Source organism: Heliangelus exortis, chromosome 9, assembly GCF_036169615.1.
Source record: "Heliangelus exortis chromosome 9, bHelExo1.hap1, whole genome shotgun sequence".
Lineage (NCBI taxonomy): Eukaryota > Metazoa > Chordata > Aves > Apodiformes > Trochilidae > Heliangelus > Heliangelus exortis.
This window is the reverse complement of record NC_092430.1, coordinates 4,553,099-4,578,168: the sequence shown is the minus strand read 5'-3', so window position 1 is coordinate 4,578,168 and position 25,070 is coordinate 4,553,099.

Genomic DNA, 25,070 nt, shown 5'->3' with positions numbered 1-25,070 from the left:
TGTTCCTCAGAGATACAATATAATGCAGAATAGATGCAAACAGGTACTGCAAAACACTGTTGTGGATGGGATAGTTTTGCTTTTGGGGATTTTCTGCCTTGCTAAATGATGGAAGATGCCAACAGTGTTCAGAGGCTGCTGTGGCATTCATATAAGGTGTTTTTCCAAATTGGCTGCTGCATTGGACTGGCAGACAGAAAACTAACAAAGAATTTTTATTTTTTTTTTTTTTAAATAGAGAGCTTCTATAATGAAAACTTTTCCCAGTCCACATGCAGCCACTATATCACAGTAGCCTCTATGTAAGTAATATTTTAAAAAAGTATATACAAAGGATGTTTAATCAAACCTTTGTTGGCTCCAAGACGTGGTGTCAAAACAATCGCTGCAGATGTAGTGGGTGACTGAAGCTGTAGTTTCTGTACAGTGTTATTTGCCTTTATTTCTGTGTGGCCTTGGAAACAAGCCCACTCCATTTCAAGGGGAGCCCTTGCTCATTTCTTATTTTGTTTCTACATATTCACTCAGATCTCTTATGAGGGACAGATTGAAATTAACGTAGACATTTAATGAGATTAAATATAACACGGAATTTACTGATTAGGCCTCTGTAATTACAGTTTATGTAGGAAGAAGCACTCCCAGGAGATTCCTGCAGATAAGCAGCAGGAGTGATGGTGCCTTTCTACTGCACTGCTGAAATGTGGCTTTTTCCAGATGCTTCTTGGTTTCAGCTAAATCTGGAGGCTGCTTTTGCCACCTGCACTGCCTGCTGTAGGTCTGCTCCAGGGGGCACCTAGAATCTGTCCTGGGTGTTGGGAATTATTTCCATCACTGTGGTTCCCATAGCTCCTTCCTTGGGCAAGGGACCAGTTCTCATGGCAGGTAGCAGGCATCAATTTGAGATTTACCAAAGGACTCTCTGATGCTGTGACTTCCATGGAGTTGGTCTTGATTTTTGCTGCTTTGACAGAAGAATGATTTGGGTCAATTTAAAACAGGTGTATTGGTGCACATGTGAGGATCAGCTAATGTAATGGTCTAATAGAGCATCATTTTTATTGTCCATTTCTCTCTAAGTGTGAATGGGTGATGAAAACTGCTAAAAAAATAAATCATTAGTTTATGACTCATCGCTGCAAAATTCTGTGTTGCCTGGCAGCATAAGTAATTGGAATTTAAGAACACAAGGTTTAAAAAAATAAGATGGAAGTTTTTTCACTTGCTTTCTGGTTTGAAACCTTGTGGTACACTGGGGTCTGGGGATCCTGGGTTCCCTGGCCTTGAGAGTTAGGCTTTCTTTAAAATAAGAAACACATAAATAATTTTGATTTCCATGCAGTCATACTACTGGAAAAACCCAGAGTTAAAAATAAATTAAAAAATACACTATGAGATGAGGGTGGAATTGGGAAGATTGTACTGAATATTTGTTTTCCTATGAGAAGCCCACATGTACTGCCTGTAGAACGAAGTCTGTAGTTAGAGCAATGCAGTGTTTGAATTTCTGGGCTAGTAAGGACAATCAGAGTATTTAGCCATATGCTTGTGTTAAGTCTTGAAATGGGAGTAACATTGAGTAGCAGCTCCTTTCTTCCTGATGTTCACAGCTGCTTTTATGATGAGCAAGTATTGCCATATAGAGCTTTTGTGCTGCAGATAATGCCCACCTCTAAGTGTTGGGGTTTTTTTTTATTCTTTTTGGAAATGTCTCCTGGACATGACCAGCGCGTTCACCCTGTGAGTTTTCAGTTGCCTGAAAGAAGGGGTGAATTAAAAGGGTTTTAAAGGAAGCTTCTATTAACGTAGAAGATGATAACATAGCAACTTTATGCATCAGTTTAATTTAGCTGGATTTATTCCCCTGAATAAGGAGAGATTACACCAATACTGGTGGATCTGGGTTTGAGAAGCATGGAAAAGGAAGAGAAGTGACTGTGACTGGTGCCAGAGGTGTGTTGTGTGGCCCTTCTGGCCTATTCTCACCTCTGTGGATTCCTGGCATATGGCAATGGGACCAGAATCAGTGATGGTGTTAATTGGGACCTTAGTCTGGAAAAGGTAGATTTGTGGTAGCAGTGAGGGAGGGAGCTGGAAATGAAGCAGGGTTTTCCTTGTGGTATTTCAAAATCAGACAATGGAAAAGAAGTTGTGGCTGAGATCAGCACTGCTACTCACTGCTTATTTTAATTAAAATTTGCTTCATACCCATGCTATGAACTAACCCAGAAGTTTTGAACTTGTGGCACTAGTTTTGTTTTTAAAAAAAAAAACAACAAAGGAATGTAGACTCAGGAGGTTCTGGCATTCAGTACACTGGTAGGTGGCATCTCAGTTGCCTGTTTGGCTTCAGTTGCCTTTTTATCTGGGAAGTTTTTATCCTGCTTGTGGGTTTTTGTGTTTTTTGTTTGTTTGATGTTTCTTTGGGGTTTTTTGCTTGTTTGTTTTGGGTTTTTTGCCTTCTTCCATACATTTCTTTTCTGCAGGTTTGGTATTTCTCTTTTGATATTTTTGGGCAATACCAGGCTGTCATAGCAGTACCGTTTTTCTGTTTGTTTTATTTTATTACTCTTTTTAAGCACAAATAATCAAGTATTTTAGAAATGCATTTTTTAATAAGTGTCTCTTTAATGGGTCAAATGGCATTCTGTTTAACATCTTAGCTGGAATGTAACATGAGTCTGCAGTGTTGCATTTTGCAGCATACATACAGAAGAACAGAAGTCTATTTGTTCTTATAATGGTTCCTGCTCCTCTTATTTGTTGCCAGAAATAAATCAGCAATCTTCTTGGTTCATCAAATTCTCACCTTGTGTTATCATATACCATGTATTTGATGGCCTTTTCTCTTCAATCACCAGTCCAATGTATCCATTCTTCAGTGCTAATTACACATTCATCATGATTTACTCTTGGCTTTTTGATTAATTTACTGCAGTTAATCTACTGCTTTTGCTGAGGCTTTCACCTACTGCTCAGTTGAGTAAAGATTCAAGAGGTCAGGTAACTTAGTGACATGAAGCAATGCAATTTTTGTGGCATTTTGAAGTAATGCAACTTACAGTCACCAAAAAAGTGACTCTTTCTTTTTGGTTGCTTACAGAAATTGATTCAGAACAGGAAAGTCTTGTTTACCAATTAGAATTAAATTTTTGCAAATTTTAAGTTATTTGTGGGAGTTTAAAATATAAAGAATTCAAAGAGGAAAGAAATGTGTGGAAGCCACATGTATAATTGAAGGACAAGATAAGGAAACTTCTATGAAAAAATCAATTAAAATTTAATAGAGGAATCCTTCAAAAATGCAATGAAAATTTTAAGTGCGTTGAAACAGGTTTATGGAAAAAACCAAAAGAAGTATTTTGCATTTCAAAAGCCAATGAGGTGAAAATTCTCTTTATAACACCCAAGAGAGCTATGAGATAGGACTTACAATACCATGCTATTAAAATTAAAACCTTGCTGAGCATGCATTGATCAAGTCATTTTAAGACACCTGCAATAAATAACTGTCTGACTGTTACCAGAGCACTGGTGGAGAAAGCATGAATTTATATCTGAAATACCCATTCTTGTGAACCCAAATCCTTGGTGTTTCTGTAAATGAAAAGCTATTAGACATGAACACCAGAGCAGCACTGCCTGTCCACTAAAATTTGATGTTGTTCCTGGAAGGGGAGATATTTGATTAAATCTAAATGCCAACAAACCAGCTATTTTGGCACCCTGATTTAATTCCTGGAAGTTCTGAGTTGTGGAAGTGATATTTACAGGAATCTCTCTCATACTCATGTGTTCTGCTTTCTGGGGGAAGTGCTACAACAGGTGAAAACTCTCTTTTTATGCATTCCCCAGTAGTATCAGCTCTGGGGAATCCCAGTTCAAACACTTCGTAGGAAATGGGTGAGGATTTGTCTGAGGTTTTGATGTATCCTTAGCTTGTAGAGTCTACACTAAGAGCTGTAGTCTCTAACTGCTTACAGTGTCTATAGTTCATCAGTCAGACTTTTCTTTGATTTCTCTTGGTTATTCCAGAAATTAAACTGTATTCAAAATGGAAAATGTCATTATAGGCTTTGGAAGTCCTTCCTGGAAGTCCTGGCTTTGGGTTTGGCTACAATCAATGCTGCTGGCAGGTACCCACATACAAGTGTCCATCCTGTGCAACCCACTCCTCAGCCCACTGGCTCCATATGCTGTGGATTTCTGGCAGCAGCTCTGGAGTCTGGCCATGGTTTGGTTGCATTGGAGGTTGAGATATCTGCCACTGTCCTGGCCAACTCCCTGGTGCCTCCCCAGCACTCTAAGTCTGGCTTTGAGGGCAAGGGACCTGGACTTGTGGCTGCTTGGGATATTTTTTCCCTTGCTGCTTGGTGGTTCCTTTGCTTCCTTACAATTCTGCATCCCACTGCTTGGTGTTCTAACTTCCCTTTCTGCTTGGGCTACAAGTTTTCCCTTTTCTTCCAAAAATCCATCTCATGCTATTTATATTTGGGAATTCCTTGGAAGGCAATGATTTGCCAGCTAGGCCTTTGGATTTTCTTTGACAAGCTGCTGTCTAGGATACCAGCAGGCATATGTTGGATGGCTTCAGCTCTTCATTGTGGGTTAATTTAAGAGTTTCAATGAGAAGGTTGGGTGAAGAGCCTCAGTGCATTTGGTGTTTCTGTAATGAATGGATAAAAGAATTGCCTCTGAATTGCCTTGGAGCCACTCAGTCTGTGGCACTAGGGAAGGTTTTCCCTTGACTGCTTCTGTGGGTGCCTTAGTTCTGTGCATAGCAACTCTCTAAAGACATTCAGAGGCAGCAGAATGTTGATTCATGGTGAATGAGGGTCACCTACCAGAGCAGGCAGTAAATTGGAAAGCCTACCAAAGCTTTGAGAGGGAGTGTGGTGTTTGTGCTGTTAGAAGTAGAAAAAGGGATTTTTTTCTGTTGGGAAATGTGACTTTCTGTCCGGTATTTGAAAGATATGGATATATCTAGTGGATGAGCAAGTAGGATTCAGACATCCCATAGGGAAAAGGGCTTTATCTCAAGTCTTCCAGCAACAAAATATAAGCTATTTGGTAGCAACAAGAACTGAGGAAAGGAATAATGTTTAGGTTTACTCTGATTTTTCAGAAAGTGTGTTTAGTGAACTGTGCTTCCCAGTGACCCCCTGATTCCAGGGACTAGAATCTGGCTGCCCTGTTCTCCCTCTGTGTCTGACACTGTAGCCATGGAAAGGAGATATTAAATTATCCATGGGATTTTTTAAAAACTGTCACTGAATGGCTTTGAAATGTTGCCAAAAATGACATTCCTATATCATGTTCTTACTGCTTCAGAGAAAATAAGTACAGGAGTACCAGCAGACACCATCCTTTTCATTTCTCCGTGACTGGCAGAAGCTGTATTAAATAAGGAGATTCTAGTCAGACATTGCAGTGTGCTGCATCTAAAATGCTTTTTGACCTGAATAGCATGCACTTGATAAACAAGAAAACATCATCTGTATGTAGGATTGCCTGTGGCATTTCAGGTAGCTATAATCTTACTTTTGCTGGCATCTGTTGTGTACCCCCAAGTCCCTTGCACACCTCTTTAGGGCTGGTGGTACGGAGCAATGTTTCAGTCATTTTTTGTTTTTCCAATGAGTAGCTCTCCTGGCATAGAGGAGTGGGTGGAAGCAGACTTTTTGTACCTAATTTGAGAGGGAGGGTCTATTCTGTGAGGAAGTTTGTGTGCTCCCCTGCTCAGTCCCACCATCATAGTTGGGATGGCCTGTTCTGTCCTAGACACTCTAAGTAACAGAAATATCCTTTGGATGTTGTTCCATTAATCTTGATTCTAATGTTTTGCCCATCAGCTTTACAGAGTTCCAGATTTAATTTCCTGTTGGGTCATATGTTTTTTTGTTGTTTTTGTTTAATTTTTTCATGAGGAAATTCCCAGTGTTGTTTCACCTGAAATTATCCTTAGATTATTCTAATCCAGGAAGTGGTTTCAGTTGAAGAAAAGCATGTCAGGACTGGAGTGCCTTCAAAGAGGTGGTGGGGATGGTATGAGATACTGCTGATGTTTCCTTCCACCCTTATGATTTGTAGATTCCTTTTGATGCAGAACAGGAGTGTGATATAGGATACCTCAGCTCAGATTGCTTCTGTGCTTACTTGAGCAAATGTGAACTTGGGTTTTCTGTGGCAACTGTGATCTTTCCAACCACTGGCAAATTCCTGTTTGTAGTTAGGGGCTTTTTAATATAAGTTTTAAAACCTAAATTCACTGTTGTCCCCCCTGGCTTCCCCAAACCCCTAACCAAATAAGACAATAACTTTGCCTGTAGAGGAAAGGAAAGTGGTTTCTTGACAATTTTGTTCATATTGCATAGTGTTTATCTTAAATTCAGTTTTGGGGTTGATGTGAAATACTTCTTTTTCTTCCTCCAGTGAGCCAGGACACAAGGGCTTTCTGTGTGTTGTATTGGGAAGCCAGGCATTTACTGGCAACTTATGTTATCTTTTGGCCACTAAGAACTGTGGGCAAGACTGGAGTCTACCTGATCTCTTTCCCTAGTAGAGGCTTGGAATAATTTATTCACAGTAAGAAGACATAGGAGAGAATTTTTTTAAATTTATTTATTTATTTATTTTATTTCTACATCTTGCCTCTGCTGTGCCTGTCTGCCTGTCAGGTGATGCTGGTAAAGGCTGACTGAAGTTTGCATAGGGAAGAGGTTCCTCTCTCAGGTTTGTGCACAGGAGAGCAGAGAACAGCCCTGTGCTGTGCTGGCAGTTTAGAAGATATGAATGGCCCACAGGAGCAGTAGATGTGCATCCATCAAGTTCCTTGGGTATAAGTAGGAGGAAACACTTGAAAAACTTGGCAGTCACAACAGCTGGAGGGGAGCTGAGCTTTATTCATTGAAGAGTGTTTAAACTGTTGCCAGAAAACCCTTCCCTTGTCCCTGTAGTCTTACATACCTGGAAAAAAAATTGCTAATGGTTGAATGTGACTCCAGACTCCCTTTTTTTGTGTTTAGAAAGTTGCACTGTTTTGAAGCTACTAAAAAAAAAAAACCCCAAGTAATATTTTCTTTGTATATGTTGGAGTAATCATATGTCTACTTCAGATTCTTTTCCAGATCAGAATGTAACACTTTTCTAGAACTAAGTTTGATCAGGTGGTAAATCCCATTGCATGTGCAGTTGTGTTGAATCCCATGATGTGACCTGGGTCCTGGTTATATGAACAGAGTGGGCAGGTCATCTGCCTTTTTTTTTTTTTTCCCCTAACCCTTTTATCTTCAGCTCCTAAGACTATCTAGGAAGGTCCTTGTTAAATATGGTCAGATGATTCCCATGCCTCCTCACCTCAATCCATTTCCAGCAGCTCTGCAGCAAGCAGGAAATTTTAGCTGTGTGTATCCTGGCTGTCAGAGGGCCACTGAGGGGGGATGCTGAAGACATTTTCTCTGCTTTTCATGTGAACACAGGGTCTCTTGCTGAATTCCACAGCAGTCTCACGTGGTACTCACTCTCCATGAAATTGTTGAATTACAGGTCTGACAAAACAGACTTCCATCTGGGATTCTGTCTTGTAGCTGGGTGATGTACAGGGTACCGAAATATACAGAAACATACTCTCAAAAATGAGCTTGCTGGTAATTTTTGAGAACAAACCAAAGACTGCTTTGTCAATGTTTGATGCTCAACTTTGCCATTCTAGATGTAGCTTTTGTCTCATTGAAGATTACAGGATGTTAAGTTGAATGTTGGTAAGTTTTCTGAATGCTCAGCCTTGTTGAATTTTCTATGATATATACAATAGATTTTTAATGCAATTCAAAGGAATAGTTTTTCAGTTTGCATATTTTTTAACATATTTTTGTTGTTTCTCTGTGCCTATTTATATAGCAATGCATAATTTCAAATTGTTATACTGAATGAAATGAGCTTAGTAAGCTTTGAAAAAGGGTTAAACGTTTATAAGTGTAATCAGATAACCTAGACTTATGTTAGAAAGGATTAAAACCATAAGAGATATAAATCCCTCTGCCTCAGGGGATAATTGATGGAGTTTAAACAGGAATTTCCCTGATGGGTAAATTAGTCTATAATTGCTCCCATAGGGACTCCTTTCTTAAATATCTGATACTGGTGTCAGTCAATACCATGCTTGATGGACCTTCAAACTAATTCAGGATGGCAATTCTCATATCAGAGTAACTGGCACAGTATTGTGGTATATATCATGTTTCTTTATGGCTATGTGAAAAACCTTCACTATTTAGCAATAGCAATACATTTTATCTCATTATGTTTGTGTTATATCACAGTATGTAATAAACAGTAAATGTAATTGCCACTCAGTGATGGCTCTTGGATTTGTGCTTTACAAGAAGGGAAGAGCTCTCTCTTACAAAGAGGGGAATTAAGTGGCTTATTCTGGACTAAAATTCTCTGGTTTAGAGTTTTAAGTAGCTGCAGAAGGACTGAGTCCAAACTATCTGTGGAAACCATTAAAAGATAAACCAAGGATAACCTTTTTCTTCTTCCCACTCTTAGTGATTTTTCATATGAAGCTTCCATGGATTTTTTGACAAAAAGGACCTTGGGCAGAAAACCCAAAGTAATATGTAGGTGGGCAGGGACTGAAAATTTCACCTCTGAGGCATCTTGGATGTGTGGGAGAAGAGGAAATAAGTCTGGGGCTCCATGGATTACAGCTGAGCCACTTCTCAGGAACCTTGTCTAATAGTGAAGGTAGCAGCTGAGTAAAATATTTAAAGGATAGAGAAAGCAGAATACCTTTTTCCTTTGCTTTCAGTAATCTAACAAGAAATCTGATAGGAGCTCCTCGTGCCACTTCATATGTAGCTGAGAAATGACTCTGAAAAACTTTTCAATATGTGATATTCCTAATGAGAATTCCTGGATCAGAGCTCTAATAAGCAATAAATTTGCAGTTTCACTGTGTGTTAATGGAAAGTTATCACCACCATTAAAAAAAAAACAAACAACCAACAAACAACAAAATAATTCCCCATAACATTCCCTGCCTATTTAGTGCAGGCTCAGTTCCCAAGTGGGGATGCAGAATCTTCCCCCACAGATGAGAAATATTGTTACATCAGAAATCACAAAGCTTAATCCCAAAGCTGATCTGTACACTCATCCCAGACTGCTGCAAAGCTCATTGGTTGCTGCTTTCTTGCTGGAATTTTGTCTGATTCTCATGCTGCTGGTGCAATTGGGAACAGTCTGAGAAGCATCTTAGACTTAGAGAAGCAAACCTGCAGCAAGCTGTGTGTCAGCCCCTACTTCAGGGTCTTTGCAGGGAATAGCAACCACGCTTTTTAGTATTTGGTCCCTTTTGTAAATGACCTTAGGTTCATACCTTACATGATATATTTATTTTTTTTTATCTGCATGTATTTTTTTTAAGAGGTGGAATCAGTGTGATTACTGCAGACATGGCAGTCAGCTAAAGCTGTGATCTACTGCCTTCAGTACCAGGCTAGAACTGTACTTTGGGCAGATAAACTGAGTATTTTCTTGGTAGAAACTGTCAGTATAAGACTCCCCATAGTGAAAGGCTGGGCTGAGACAAATGAGCACAAAAGAATTTTCAGATCACTTCGTAATGCAAGAATTCATTCCACAAATTGGATTATTTCCCAAAAGATGGCACTGTATTCTGAAGTAGCCCCAGCCACTGGTTGAGCCATAGCAGTGTGTGATGATACACTCACTCCTCTTACCCTACATGGGGCACACCTGAAAAATGCTGCTGCCTTGGGAGATGGAGCCTCAGCCAGTTGGTGTAAGAAACTTGAAACTAAAAGGAGTCAAGGAGGATGAGAAATAGGCTCCTGGGGTGAGGTGAGGAGTTTGGCTCAATGACAAAAGACCCCTGGAGGAAAGCATATAACATAATCATAAGTAATTTCAAACTTTTTACTGTAACCATATATATATATGAAAATATATATGCCCCTGTAAAACCAGTGGCTTTTGTCTCCATTTATTTTCAATATTAATGATTTCTATTTATTTAATATTTATATAATAACATTTGCTTTTGCATTCACTGAGTAGAAGGCTCTCATGTGGGAATTTTCTAGCCAAATAATCTCTCTTCAACCAACAAGCTGCACAACAGACTTGTACATCATCATTTTAGATGAAAATATTACGATCTAACAATTTGTGAAAGTTCTCATGAGGGCATTTTCTCACTCACAGATTATAGTGTGAAATGTGTGCCTCTGACTTTTTGCTACAAAACAAAACATGAGACGTAGAAGCCAGGTTTGCAGAGGTTCATGAGCTTTGTCCAGTGTGTTGTCTTGGTCAGCTCACAGCCTTCATGGGGACAAGTCAGATATTGCAGACTGGTGGTGCCTGGCTCAATGCTTAAGATTACTGAATGTCATAGGAAGACTCAGTGGTGGTGTCAAGTGAGTTTTGTCTCTGGACAAGCATTCTCCTCAAGTTGGAAGAATCATAGAATGGCTTAGGTTGCAAGGGACCTTAGAGAGATCCAACATCCCTGCCATGGGCAGGGCAAAATGGCTTTGCTCAGAGTTTTTGGGACAGCAACTGGAAGATTTATGCAGACTCAGCTGAACTTAAGAGAATGAGCATATCTACAGCTAGTGTGGTACCTTCTGCTTTTGCTGTTTCCTCCCCATTTCACTGCTTCTATCTAAGGTTCTTAGGAGAAAGATAAGTTCTTGATGATGGCCTTCAGAATTAATGCATGGAGAATGCCTGTCTTTCCTTGACAACTGAGTATTTGCTGTTAGTTGCAGGAGGAATATGAAGCTGCAGAACAAACGGGATTGCTCTAAGTTCTCTCTAAAGTCATTTGGCAGCACTGCCAGTTACAGACTTGCAGGCTGACACCAACTCTTGTCCCTGCTTTTTCTGTCCTGTGTAGAATTGACATTTCCTCAATAAAACCGTAAAATCAATGTAACACGTGAAGTTTGGGTAATGTTGATGAATAAAAGATGAGTATTTTGCTATTGTAGGATGTCCTTAGAATATAATTTTGACAACATGAGGAAAGAAAGGATTTTTTTTTTCCCTGTGCTGCCACTCCAATACAAGGGTGTCTCATGCAGCCTGCAGGTCTAGTAAATGAGCAGATCTCTTTACATGGCTAATCTTGCCCCAGTAAAGAATTCAATGCATTAGACCACAAAAAGGAAAGAAATATCTGCTGACAAGATAAAAGGAAAACTACTTTTCTCCTGCAGGGAAAGCAAGAAACTTTTATCAACTATCTCTAGGCAAGGGTTCTTGCAAACAAGTCTGTATGCATTACCCCTCCCCCCTCCATATATTAGAGAAAAAAAAATGGCAAGAGTTAAGGGTTATTGAGTACTGTGAGTGTTAGCCATTTATCATGGGTGTTTCTGTAGCTGTGATTCATGAGGAGCAGTCAGGCTGTTCTATGACCATCAGGCTCTGCCTTTGTGTAGTGTGGGTATTATGCCAGTGCTCTGAGTTGCAACATAAATCATAGTGGCTGCTTTAGGTATGTTGTATTTTTCTCCTGTATGTGCTCTAGGCTCACTTGTCCTTTTTTCTGTAGTTGCATCTTCCCTCTTTTGCTTTATAGAGACTTGAGTTTTCATGTTGGGCAGTTACTGACTGTCTGGGCTTGAGAAGCCCTGGTGGGGAAGTTTGGCTTAGGGGTGGTGTCACTGCCTGAGAGCTTGGAGCTCCTGCATGTGGCCTGGGAGAAGGGCTGGCTGGCAAAAGGATGGATGGGTTTGTTCGTGCTCTTTTCTGGGTATTGGATATGTGGATTGTTCAGATTAAGACTGGAAGATCTGTGTTGCATTTGAGATCTCTTGGTTTCACAGGCTCTGGTGCTCATCTTGTCAGCCTCCCACCTTTTCATCTGCAAGTTCCACTACTGAATTTCTGTGACTTTACTGTTCTGTTCAAGCTCCTGTTATTCCATTGGAAGACCACTGGGAATGGTGTGACTGTCTTAAAATAAAAAGCAAAATTTCACAGTGGTTCCACTGGTAAAACAGGATGAATCTTAAACATTCTCAATTTTTCCTTAAGTTTTAAATCTCTTTAAGAAATAAATATAGGTAACTACGCTGCGCTTTTTGTGACAACAAAGTGGAAATAGGACCAATTTCTTGTAACTTGTTGTTTTCATAGCTTGCAGTTGTATGGGTCCTTAGGCTGCAGTCATACTTTTAATAGATAGGAAAAATATATCCATCTTGTTCAGTGATTTTGAACAGATTATTTAGGGCTTGATATGGTAACAGTGATGTCAGGCAGAGCTTTAATCTTGTTTCTGATAAGAAAATCTACCAATGGCCTCTGTAGTGAGCACTAATGAAAAGACTGTTTTTTTTTTTCCTGCTTCAGCATTATCTTGAGCATTCCACTTTCACCAGGATGATCTGATGACCTTGCCAAGGTTTTCATGAGAATTCCTGCTTATTATATTTCATTGGAAAACAAGAAAACAAACCAAGAACAGCTTCTGTTAGTTTTTGTGCTTTTAGCATGTAGTTTCTCAAAGTCTGTGGCTCTCAGTGTAGCATTCCTAGACTGTGTGCTGTTTTCTGTATTCCTTGGGCAGAACATCCATTTTTTGAGAATTTTGTTTACTTCAAAGTACCTGTTTAACTCTTCTACCCAACTGTTTCTCTACTTTAAATGTAACAAATATTTTTTTAATATATATATATATATATATTTTATTCTGAATCCTATACTGTTTTATGAAGTCATCAGGAGATTTAGCCTTTGTAACTGGTAGAGAAGCATCGAAGTTCCACTGTAGTGTGATATTCCTTGAGGATTCACCCCCTCATTTTTTGAGTAAGAAAATAATATTTGCTCTACTCAAATTTGTATTTTTGCATACTAATTTAATTGTAGGTTTTTTTAAAACAATCTTGTTGCTTGTTCTCTTTAATTATCTGTACAGTTGTTTATCCAGTTAGTAATACCACATGGATAATTTCAAAACTCACAGAAAACAGCCTTCATTATGCCTCTGCAGTCCCCTTTTTTGTGGCACTACACAAGCATAAGTGAAGGGTGAATTTGGCACCTGATATGGATGAGTTGCACTTGAAATCACTTGAAATATCTAGGTGGGAATTTATGCAACATGAAACAAACTGCATTTTGATCAAGTAGAAGATTTTTCAGGTTTAGGGTAGTCTCACCTAGACCCTTAGAAAGAAAGATGTGAGGAGGCTCAAGTGCTTGCTTTTAACAGGGTAAGTTTGTATGTTCCAAAGTGAGATACTTTCCCAGTATAATAAAGGGGACTCAAACACAAGCTGCTACATCTTGATGAGAATGTAAATTGACTTGTTCTGCTTGGTGGAAAAGCCCCTTGACCCAAAACCTGTCATTCCATCTGTCAGCATGTGGGCACCAGAGGAGAAGAAAAATGAAGGCTGTGGCTGTAGAGGAGTTACTTTTGGAATTGTTTACATAGCAGCTAATCTCTACCCTGGTTTAAAAGATCAACAGTTTCCTACTTTACATCAGAGGTAAATCATTTCTTAAGTCAGAAGGAGGTAAATATCATAAAATGCTAGGGAAAAGTTTTACTTTGATTCTATTTTTACTCTTATTCTGTTTAATCATCAAAGAAAGAAAGAATAACCAAAAGGTATTACACTTGGATCCATCATACATCAGACATTTTAGCTTATTGTCTTGCTTGTAGATGTCTTGTGGATCAGCTTTATGCTGCTCTTTCCAACATCTTGCTGATATTGTTTAGTTCTGATGACCTGATACATACATACTATTTGTTCCAGTAGTTTTATTTATTTTTAAATAAAGACATATAGAATAAATGATATTGCAGAGCAGTAGGAAACAAGTGCCATTTTGGAAATACCTCAAGTATATCCTAGTGCACTTAGCAAAAACCTCAAACATGTGAAGAAGTATCCCTTCTTTCATGAAGCATTTCCTTTTTCAGAAATGAGGCTATTTCCATATGTTTCTTCTAAAAATTAATTTTTTTTTTGAGAATTTTCACAGAAAAGTGAGAAATGTGATTCTTTGATGCAGTTTCTCAAAGCAGCTGAATCTTAATGTGCATGATTCCCTCTACTAATTCTTATTATGTGAAAAGTGTAATAATGCAAAATTGGTTTACTTCACCTCTTTGCACAAACATTTAGCTTCATGAGGTGCTTTTCTCTTCAGACTGTATAGTACCATAGGTTTTGATGGCAGCTTACAGAAAAAACATGGTGTGATTTTACCCTTGGAGACTAATAACCAATATTTACATGAACAACAGTGGAAGAACAAGCAAGGGGGTAGCTGTTTTTAAGGATAATAACTGAGCAGCTGTGAATTTGAGGCTGACTTTTAGATACTGGGGAAGGTCCTCATGTGGTTGAAATCAGCGTAGTTTCTTTGCTCTTGGTAGTGCTTTCTATTTTGAGAATTAGATGTCATGTCTGATGGACTTTTTTGCATGAAAAGAAAAAAAAATTATATATGCTTACTGCTTCTTTTTTATTTATTTATTTCTATGAGAGCTTTCAAAATAATTTGTAATGGGAAGAATATATTTCAATGATACAGTGTCATGGACATGCCCAGCACTTGGAGGCAGTAAATACTTTTTCTCTTTCCATCAGATTAATGGAAACCTTGGGTCACTTTCTGTAGAAAGTTAACTGACCATGGAAATTAATCATGTACTTAAGTGCTCTGCTGAAGAGAGGATACGCTGTGGGAGATCATGACAGAGATTCTGACAGAGCTGCCCACAAATAAGGGGCAGAAAAAAATGTATATTGCTCAGAGATTTTACAGTTGTGTCTGCTAAGCAGAGAAACCATGCTTGATACTGATGGATCAGACATACTTAAATTCTGAGCACTGAAACAAAATAGGTTTTTCAAGGGAGACAATTAATGAAACAGATGCAGGTATTATTATGGTTAGATCTTACTGCTTTGAGTGAAGTATTTTTAAATGAATATAGAAAGCTCAAGTGTTTAAATGTCTCTTTTAAGGTGCAAATGTTTTTGGGTTTTTTCTCCCAAAGGAATAATGTAACAAATTAGTCAGTATCTCTTTGTAGAAGGAAATGAGGAGTTCACCAAACATCTGCTGAAGATATTAGGTCTGATCAAGATGAAGCTTGCAAACCCTAAAATGTTTGCTGTTTGCTCTTCTTTGCAGTCTCTGGTCATACCAGAAGCAGAAGTGTTAGTTTTCTTTCAAGGAATTATTTTCTTCTGAAGATTTTTCCAGCTGAATGAGATGAATAATAAAGTAGAATTTTGAGTACTATGTTTAAAGTGCTGAGGGGAAATAGACATTAAATTCCTGTTGGGAATCTGGACCTTACAGCTTAATCCTGCCATCTTTTTACAGTGAAATTTCTGCTTAAAACCAAGTGTGCATTTTATATGATCAGTTGGAGGGAGATTCAGGCTTGAACTGGTCATGTTACAAGCCTAGAAATGTGTTGGAGCAGCAGAGGGTCTAATTAATAGATTCAGGAGGTTGTTTTCAGCACTGGGCTAACATAATCAAACAGTCAGTTTGTAACCCCAGAAGAGCACTTTTTCTGACCTTCCTGCAGCTATCTAGAATTCTGCCAAGTTTTGTGCCCTTCAAGATGATCTGCACAAGTCACCAAGTACGTTTCTGGGGCAACACTTCAATTTGGAGGTTTTATTTAAAAGCTTCATTGCTCTTTGACAACTGGGTAGGGGCTTCCAAACCAGTCAGTCACATGGTGGTTCCTTATGCTTTTTCCCACATTAGTATCACAGCTCTAGCATTGCCTGGCACTCAGATACTATGAAAACAGTCTGATGGAGAAAAAATAACTCCTTTCTAAAGCTTTATTACTTTAAAATATGTATATGTGGATGTCTGAGCATGCATGGAAAATTGTGTACTCGCATATTGCTAAGATCCCTTTCTTCCAGTGGATTAGCTTCAGAATTTACTGGATAGCTTCACAGGTGATATTCAGGGAACTTTGATTTAAAAGTTTAGATTAGGCTAGGAATTTGAAAGCAATCTGTGCACTAGTAATGCTTCTCATTTCATGCTTAGGTTTATTTTTTCTCTCACTTCTGCCGGAGGTCTGTTCTATTCAGTGAAGCATGTTGAGCATGCTAAAGATTCACTTCAGGACTAAATGTGTTGCTGAATAAGGGATAGGATCTGAACTGCAGCCAGAATTTTGTGTTTTGCAAATTCACCCTTTACCAGTGGTACTGAATGATAGAGCTAAAAATGCCTCTTTCAGATTTCTGAAGAGACTATTCAGTCTTTCATCTGTCCTAATGCAAGTCCTTCAAGAGTACTCCTACTTTCTGCAAGTGGATGATCATCCAGTAGGTAATATGGATTGGTAGAGTGACTTCAATCCCTACTGGACACATAAATCTTCCACAACAGCACTACAGTAATATTAAATGGCACCCAGAGGGCACCCTTAACTGTATAGTAAAAAGAAAAAGGAACTCTGAAATGGTGTGAATTATGTATGTTTTTAGGCAGCTTGTGATGACTGAGCAGGTAGCATTTCTTGCCGTAGTTTAGACTTGAAACTTATTATTAAAAGGACTAAAAATTACTCCCATGTAAGACTGTAGTTAGCTACTGTCTGTTACAGCACACTTATTAGCATGTTTCCACCTCCTTTGTGGTGTGCTGTTCAGGTGCTTTTTGAGGTTGGTTGTTTTAGGGGGTTCTTTTCCTAATGAAATAGTTATTTTCATAAATATATAAGGCTTAGTATACAGCTCCTGAGGTCCCATTACGAAGTTCCTATACATTTTCACTCTACACATCCATTTGAGTTATTAGCATCTTGTATGTAGCTTGCAAGTTCATATTATCAACAAAATTTGCATATGATATTAGTTTAAATAGCACCAAAACAACTAGTCTGTTAGGGATGTCCCAAGAACATTAAAGCAAATTCTATACATCTTAGAGAGTGCATTTTGAAGTGGTAAAATCTAATTCTATTAATCACGATGTGTATGTATCCTGGTATTTTTTCCCCCTTGTACCTGGTATGTATTCATGGGAAGAAATGTGGGAAATAAATCTTTAGGTTATGCATGTGGATTTCCACCTTAAGAGACTAAGGTTAAATGTAGCTATTTCTCTATGTGTGCAAACACTCGTATTAAATGGGAATTTTTTTTCCTCATTCTCTGAAATGGTTTTGAATTATTTGTGATGTGTGTTGGAAATTCCTTGCTGAAAGATGGAGGAAAAAGCAGATCTTCTGACTTGACCTGGCAACCTTTTGAGCAAGACAGTGGAAAGATCCTATCCTGGACACCCTAAAGGCAGAAGTTTGAGTTTCTTGGAATTGTTTTCTGTGTGATTAGTGAGACTGAAAATTATTCCTGGCCTTCCATAAAGATCAGAAAATGATCTGTGGGTGGCATAATCAAAGTTCAGCAAGTCAAGCTAGAGTTCAGATTGTAAAATAGAACCAGATTTCTAATGGAATCTGCTTTAGGAAGAAGAGGTAGGAGCTGAACATTTCCTTCTACTGTTTCTTAGGTAGGAAAGCAGTATTTCCTGGGGTACAAACTCAGTAATGAAGTTTCCTTTTCTGTTGTCATAAATAGCTGAAAGAAAGGGCTTAAATAACTTTCTAAATCCCTTGTATGTTCAGTGACCTCAGGATTCATGTTAAATTCTGTCCATGTTGGGTATCTTTCTAGAGCAGGTATTGGGTCTTGTTTGGTGTAGAATTCTTTCTAACAAAGGAACAATGGAATCACTACTTGAATGTTTTATCTTTACTGGTTTTTAAGTTCATTTTTCCATTGAGTCTCCAGACTGGGTCTGTAAAAATGCAATGTTTATAGCATGTCTGCATTTGATTCAGCTGCATTTCTTATTTTTGTGGTTTGTGTTTTACAAATAAGGTGAAGCTGGTAAAAGTCTTGCCAAAAAGTCTTCCCTTTGTGAGACTGCAGAGTAGCTTATGCACAACCCTCTCTTCCTCATTCAGATTGCTTTTATTTCCATTTTTGTCTCTTATATTAAGCTACTTTTGAACTGTATCTGGTGTCTTAATTCCCAACAATCACCACTGCTGCTCAGTTTATGTCCTGTCCCTGGTTTCTGGTGCCAAAAAAAGTAAATCTCAAATGCTTCAGATACTGCTATCTGTGTAATGACTTTGAGTAGTAGCCATCTCCTTACTGCCCCAGATGCGCAAGCTAAAAGCTGCCAGATATGCAAGTTGACACTTCTATTTTGTGGGATCAAAGAATGCTATCATTATAAAATTGAGAGCCAAAAAAGTTTGATCAACATCATATTTTGTTGATTAACAACTTTTTGTCATGTTTTAGTTCTGATGGTGGTTTCTGACAAAAATATTTCACTTCTGTTTTTTTTTCATAATCACAGGCACATTTTTGTTCCTGTTTATTTCGCTCAAGTGGTGTGTTTGGAGAAAGAAACAATAGAATATTCTTATTGTTTGGGAGAGTTCCTAACATGTCATATTTTCAGTTTTAAGAAAATAATTCTTTCTTTGCACATTTTTCTCTGGAAGCCTATTGTTTTCTCTACATTTGAAAATGCCATAATCTCGTTGCAGATCAAGTTAGAAAATAAATCATTTTCATGAATATTGAAACATCTGAACCAAATATCACAGTTTACACAAGAGTTAGGAGATCTTAAATACAAGATTTAAGAACTAGCTGAAGATTTGAGGTACCCTGGATCAATTTGCTGCTCCAGTGTGGGTTTCCTGTTTGGATGCAGGCTTCATTTCCTTGGCTGCAATGTGTTTACAGTTACACAGAGTGCTGAGATTAATGCTTGCCAGGTGCTGTAATACTGCTGTGATGGGAGACCTCTAAATATTAACAATATCCAAGAGAGTGGTAGTGTGTTTCTAAGTATAGAGTCTGATTTTGTAGAAATGTCTGGTGCATCTCAGTGAAGATGAGTGTAGAACAATATGCCTGCAGAAGAAGCACCTTGACAGCTGCTAAACATTTAGCCCTCAAAAAAAAGAAATTTCCTCGTGTTTAAAAGGATAATGGTTTTATATCCATTTATCTATGCCAGTAATTAAGATGAGGAAAATATTTCCCCCTAGTGTTGGGCAGTGGACCAATGGAAAGTGAGGCCTGGACTGAGCTGAGCAGTGGGGCTGCTGTGATGCACTCCTCACCTCTCTGGTGATGTCTGTCTCTGGACTTCTTAGAAAGATGCGTGGAAGAATTTTGGTGGCAGATTAGGAGTGGAGAGGTCCTTGGGCTCTGCCAGCTTGGTGAGATGATATGTTGAGGAATTCTTCTTGTTCAAGTGCTATGTGGAGAATCTGAAGAGCAGGTCTTCTGATCCAGGGAGCTGAGGGGCCAAGGATGGCTCTCCAGCTCTTGTGGAGTTCTCTAATGGAGAACACAGTGTTCATCAGTGTCTAGGGATTGAGCTTTTGGTCATTATGCTGATACCAAATCTGGTTTTGAATTCCAGGTAGGATGTAGGAAAAGTCAGTGTTTAGTATGGTGTTAAGACATAGCTTTGCAAATACAAATAATTCTATTCTCCTGTCTTCTCTTTCATACTAAGGGCAATTTTAACAGGAGTTTAGGACATTCTTCGCTGATAAATATCCATGTGGGGTTTAAGAAACATCAAATTCATTCAAATTTGTGCATTTAAAATTCTCCCTGGAAAGACAAAAAAGTGCTAAGTGTCTGTATTAGGGAAACAACATAACTTCTAGCAGCCTGGGGTTGGTCCTCTCCTAGTTTGCTACAGTAAGCTAATTAGAATTATGAAAGTCATGAAGAAGCACAAAGTGTTAACTTGATTAAATCTGTAATGGGGCTGCCCACCTGTTCTTCTAAATATAAAGTGACTCTGCAATGTGACTCTTTAGTTGTCAGAGGTAGGTAAGCCAGTGAAAGCTTGTGCTGGGCCCTCTGTCTGTGAAAGAGGGCAAACCAAGGAAAGAAAAGAAGCCTTGGCACTACTTTCTGGCTCCCCCGGTGACCTCAGATACGTATCACTTTATGTAATATTTTTTTTGAATGTGTGCAGTCAGCTCTAACGGCTGGTTGATCCCAGCTAAGCTCTTTGGCTTGGCTCTGCTCTCAAGTGTTCTTGTTAGCCCATGTCTATAAGTTACATGCCTTGAAGCTACAGGAATTTTCTTCCTAGATGGAAAGAAGTTCAAAAGCTCCGTTGTGATCACTTGTTGAAACAGCTCTGACTTATCACACCAAGGTTCCCTGATGCTGACAAGCTAAACTGCTTTCACCGGGTTCAAAACCCTGCCAAGCAAACCTGCCTCCAGATCTTATCCACAGTGTGAAGGGGGAGGTGTCTTACAGAAGCTCATTTAAACAACTTCACACCACCTCTCTCAATAGAATTCAGTTTGCATAATCCACAGGACGCTCTTGATTTAAACATTGAATCTCAGTGCATCACTGCTTAGCGGGTGACAGTCACCATCCAAGTACTATTAATTAGTTTTTTATTTAAATGAATCCAGGCTCTAAACTTTGGTGAGCATGGCATGCTTGCCAATTGCAGCTCCGAGTAAATCTCTGAAGTGCTCTTGTTAATTTTGCATGTTATGTCTTCAGTATTTCTGTCCTAAAGGTATTTTCCTCTGCTTATTGTTTCCTCAGGATTATTATTTATTCTACCCAACAAACCCATTTTCATGGGGAGCCCTGGCTATACCAAGTTCTAAATACCTGTTTTGGTGAAGTAATGTGTTATTTCCAGAAACACTGTAACTCTGCTGCAGTGCAGTGATCCTACGTTGGTTGATCTTAAGCCTTTGGGGTGTACTGGCTAACAGCTTCCTCTTTGAATATGTATTATTTTCTTTCCCAGGGGCACTAATTTGAAGAAGCAGCCTACCTTCTAATGATAATATAGAGCTTGACTGTAATTTAATACTGCGTTGGCACTGAAATTCTGTCTTCACTCCAATTTTACCCATTTTATTTATATACATCGTATATTGCATTTGTTACTGGATTTAATTTTTAATCCTAATTACTTGCATGGCAATTTTGAAATAGCTGTATACGTTGCATAAATAACTGGCTTTTCAGCTGAGAAGTGATTTACATCTTCCCAAGTTGCACGATTTCTTTGTCAAGCTTATTAAAAACTCTCCAAGGGCACTTTATTTTTCACTCCCTTCCCTTACCCTGCCATTGTATCTGTAATTCAGTGCTGGCAGAAGCCACGAGGGGAATGGCAGCCTGACAACAAGTAGCACTGGCTCCAAGTCCTACCCCAGTGCCTTTGCTGCAGCTACACCTCAGCTCTGCAATCTTTCTTGTTTGTTCCTGACCCTATCTAAGCAAGGATTAAGGGCATAAAAATATATTTTGCAGGACTCGTCTTTCTAGTGATTTTATGCTGTGGGGAATTCCATTAGAGATTAGCTTTTTGGACCATAAAACTTCTTTCAAGTCCCTTCTAAGCTGGATGTGAGTTTGAGCTTCCTGAGATAACTAAATACAACTTTCCTCCCCTGGTCCATCCACCTGCCAAAATCAGGTCCATAAGGGCAGCCAGAATCTATTATTGGTTTACACTGGTGCAAATCTTCTGACACTAAAGGTTAAATCTCTGTAACTGAGAGTGGAATTTGGCATGTGGCCTTTGAATTTTATATGGCATGGGTGAAAGCCTGAGTTCTTGTGTCCAGTTATAGTAATAAGTAGCAATGATAAATGATACTTTTAAAAGTGTGTATACATGCATATGGGCATCTATATGAGTGTGTGTAAATGCACCAGTTTCTTATTGCTCCATTGATATAAAAATATGTATATTAAAACCTGCAAATATACATTTTAGTTATCACTTCCTTCCAGAAGAGTTTGTTGTTTTTTTTTTTGAAGTCTTTAATGTGTGTGTATGAAAACCGATCTTTCAATATTTTCCTCTATCATGGAATATATCTGGGTGTCAATTTTGCCAGTTTGTGAAGCTTGCAATATGCATTGGGTAGTGATTAGAACTGAGGTTCCATTACAATAAAGAACTGTGAGAAGTAACTGTTGATTTTGGGTTTTTTTGGTCTTTCTTGATGGCTTATGTTTTTACGTTCCCTCTTTTCCTTTTAATGCAACATCTTTAGACACTGTGATGTTAAGCTTTTTTGTTGAATGCTTCTGTATTGCACCAAGAAAATCCCATGGCTTTTTTTGTATGTTAGGTAACTTTAGGTAATGTTAAGTCATAAATCTGGAAACTTCAGTTAGGCAAAAATTGTGGTAGTTTCTTAGGAAAAAAATCTAGTTATGGAGAGGACAATTATGTATATAAGAACTTCAAAATAATAATACTGCCTCATTACAAAGAAAATAATAATTATAAGGCTAGCCACTTCAGCTTAGTGATAATTCTAGAACAACAAATTCAGTTTCCACTTGCACTGTTTTAAGTCTGGAGCAGCTCCATTGAAGCAAAAGGGATTTATCAAGATTTATTTAGTGACAATCTCTTCACTATTCCCTTTCTTTCCATGTTTGCTGGTGATTTCTTCACAAAGCTCATTGACTTTAAGCAGAGTCCCTTGGAAGAGAGGGCTCTTCTAAACCATGAACAACATGAGACCATCCAGCACCAAATTTATTATCTATAGTTTTTAGGCAATGCTTGTTAGAGTTACAAAGTTGCATTATAGGTGAGGGAGTGATATCTAATATTCTAGCAATTAAAGTAAGTTGTTGGCCCACTGTGGAGTAAGTGCTGCATTGCACACATGTGAACTGCTTGAAATGTATTAAGTCTTCCAGGAGTGCAACCAAAAAGAATTTCTCTTCCCCTCTCTGTCCAGTATGAAAGTTCAGAGTCTCAGCTTCAAGGTGTTAAAATAAGAATTGTGATTTCACATCATCTTTTGGCATGCACTCATCTCTAAGGATCAACACATGCTTTTGCTTTGGCATTGATTTTTTCTTGTCTGTATTTGCAAACATTGATAGTTTTCCTAAAGTTTTTTCTGAATCTTGTACTATCACAAAATCTATCGTTAAGTTAGAAATTCTTTTCCCTAGAAATGTTATTAGGGTGTTTCTGGATCTATTGGTTTTTAACTCAGATTCTTAAGAAATTTGTCTTGGAAGGAGTTTTACCCTTACGTGGGAATTCAGAGTAGGGAATAATTATTGGATCTTTGCTTTCTGACTCTAAAAGAGGGAAGGAAACTAAAAACAGAAGGGTACTCCTTGAGGGAGCTGTTGCACTGATAGTCCTGTGTCAGATACCTCTGAAAACATAGCTGCCCAGACTCTGAGGTGGATGAACATCATCTGTTATCTGAGCCTGATAAACAGGGTGGATTTTGTCTGGTAAAGTCAAAAAGCTAGAAAGTTCTGGAATAAAAAAAGGGGGGGAAAAAAAGGCCAAGTTAGAGCACCAACACTGGTTTCAGCTCTGCTTTCCAATGGCTGCAGTAAGGAGACTTTTTAAAATTCTGCCTCTTGTCCGGTGTGTTACAGACCATCTGAAGATGTAACTACATGTCCTGTAGATTAAAAGGGCTTTTCTGCTTTAGTTCAGTATCCAGTGTACCCAGTTGGCTCAGGGAATTGTTAATAGGTTGCCTCCATCACTGATGACCACAGTGAATATTGCTGACCTTGAGAGCATCTAAAAAATACTTAGTGGCATGTGTGGAATAAGTCTGAAAATCTCAGCTTTTAATGGACAGACATCTGTGGAACAGGAGCTGTATTTACAATTAGCAGTTTTGTTGGCACTTTTGATGCAGGCACAGGGTGAATGAAAATAATCAGCCTGCTGATCTCTAGATGTAATTCTTTGATTCAGATCTTAGATGCCTCAGTGAGGGAGCAATGTTGGCTCTCCCTGTTTTGTACCCATTTGGTAATCTCCATCTCTAGGGCCACAGTTAGGCATGTGTGACATGACACCAACCTAAGATAGGGATTCCCTTTCCCTGATGGAATGTTCCAGCAGGGGAGTTTTATGGATTCAGAAGGCTGAATACTTATTTCAAAATGCCAGACTTTTTTTTTTTTTTTTTAAGCAGCTGATTTTGTTTTCTTTCTGGTAAATTGTGGTTGGCTGATTCTCTTCTCTGGGAATAACAGTACCATGAAGTAGGCATTCCTCTGTAGTTAGATGCAGTGCCCACCAATAACACACACACACACAAAAAAATAGTCTAAGACAGCACCAGCAATTAAAGCACTTTCTGTTTGTCAGTCTGCTAGTATTTTTAGGAAGCTGATGGAATTTGGCTTGTCATCTAATGCATTGATCCTTTGCCAAATGTCACATCCCCTGACCAGCCACCCAAGTCACTCCACCAACTGTCATCCTCTCCTGCAGAAACTGGAATGCACTGGAGTAGGCAACTTACTGGCAGAATTCTTCATCATGTTGTGATTAAGCAGCTATATAGACAACAGCTGTGAAAAACTCATTCATCACAGAATGTTTAATATTGGAATTAAAAGGCCTCATAACTAATGCATAGATTTGAACTGATTACCATCTCCTGGTAGGAAGAAGTAGTCCCAGCTTACTTGTGCCTGGGCATTCTGAAAGTTTCCATCACTTGCACTGTCACTCATCTGCCTCTGGCTTTTTAACCATATTAAAGTGCTGGTCAGCTTCTTTGCAGCAAGTCAGGATTTAGATTGGTAGAATCATAGAATTGGCTGGGTTGGAAGGGACCTCAGAGATCATCAAGTCCAACCCTTGATCCACTCCCCCCGTGGTTCCCAGCCCATGGCACTGAGTGCCACATCCAGGCTCTTTTGAAATATCTCCAGGGATGGAGAATCCACTACTTCCCTGGGCAGCCCATTCCAATGGCTGATCACCCTCTCTGTAAAGAAATTCTTTCTAATGTCCAACCTAAACCTCCCCTGGCACAACTTGAGACCTCTTGTGCCCTCTTGTCTTGCTGAGAGTTGCCTGGGAAAAGAGACCAACCCCCCCCTGGCTCCAACCTCCTTTCAGGGAGTTGTAGAGAGTGATGAGGTCTCCCCTGAGCCTCCTCTTCTCCAGCCTCAACACCCCCAGCTCCC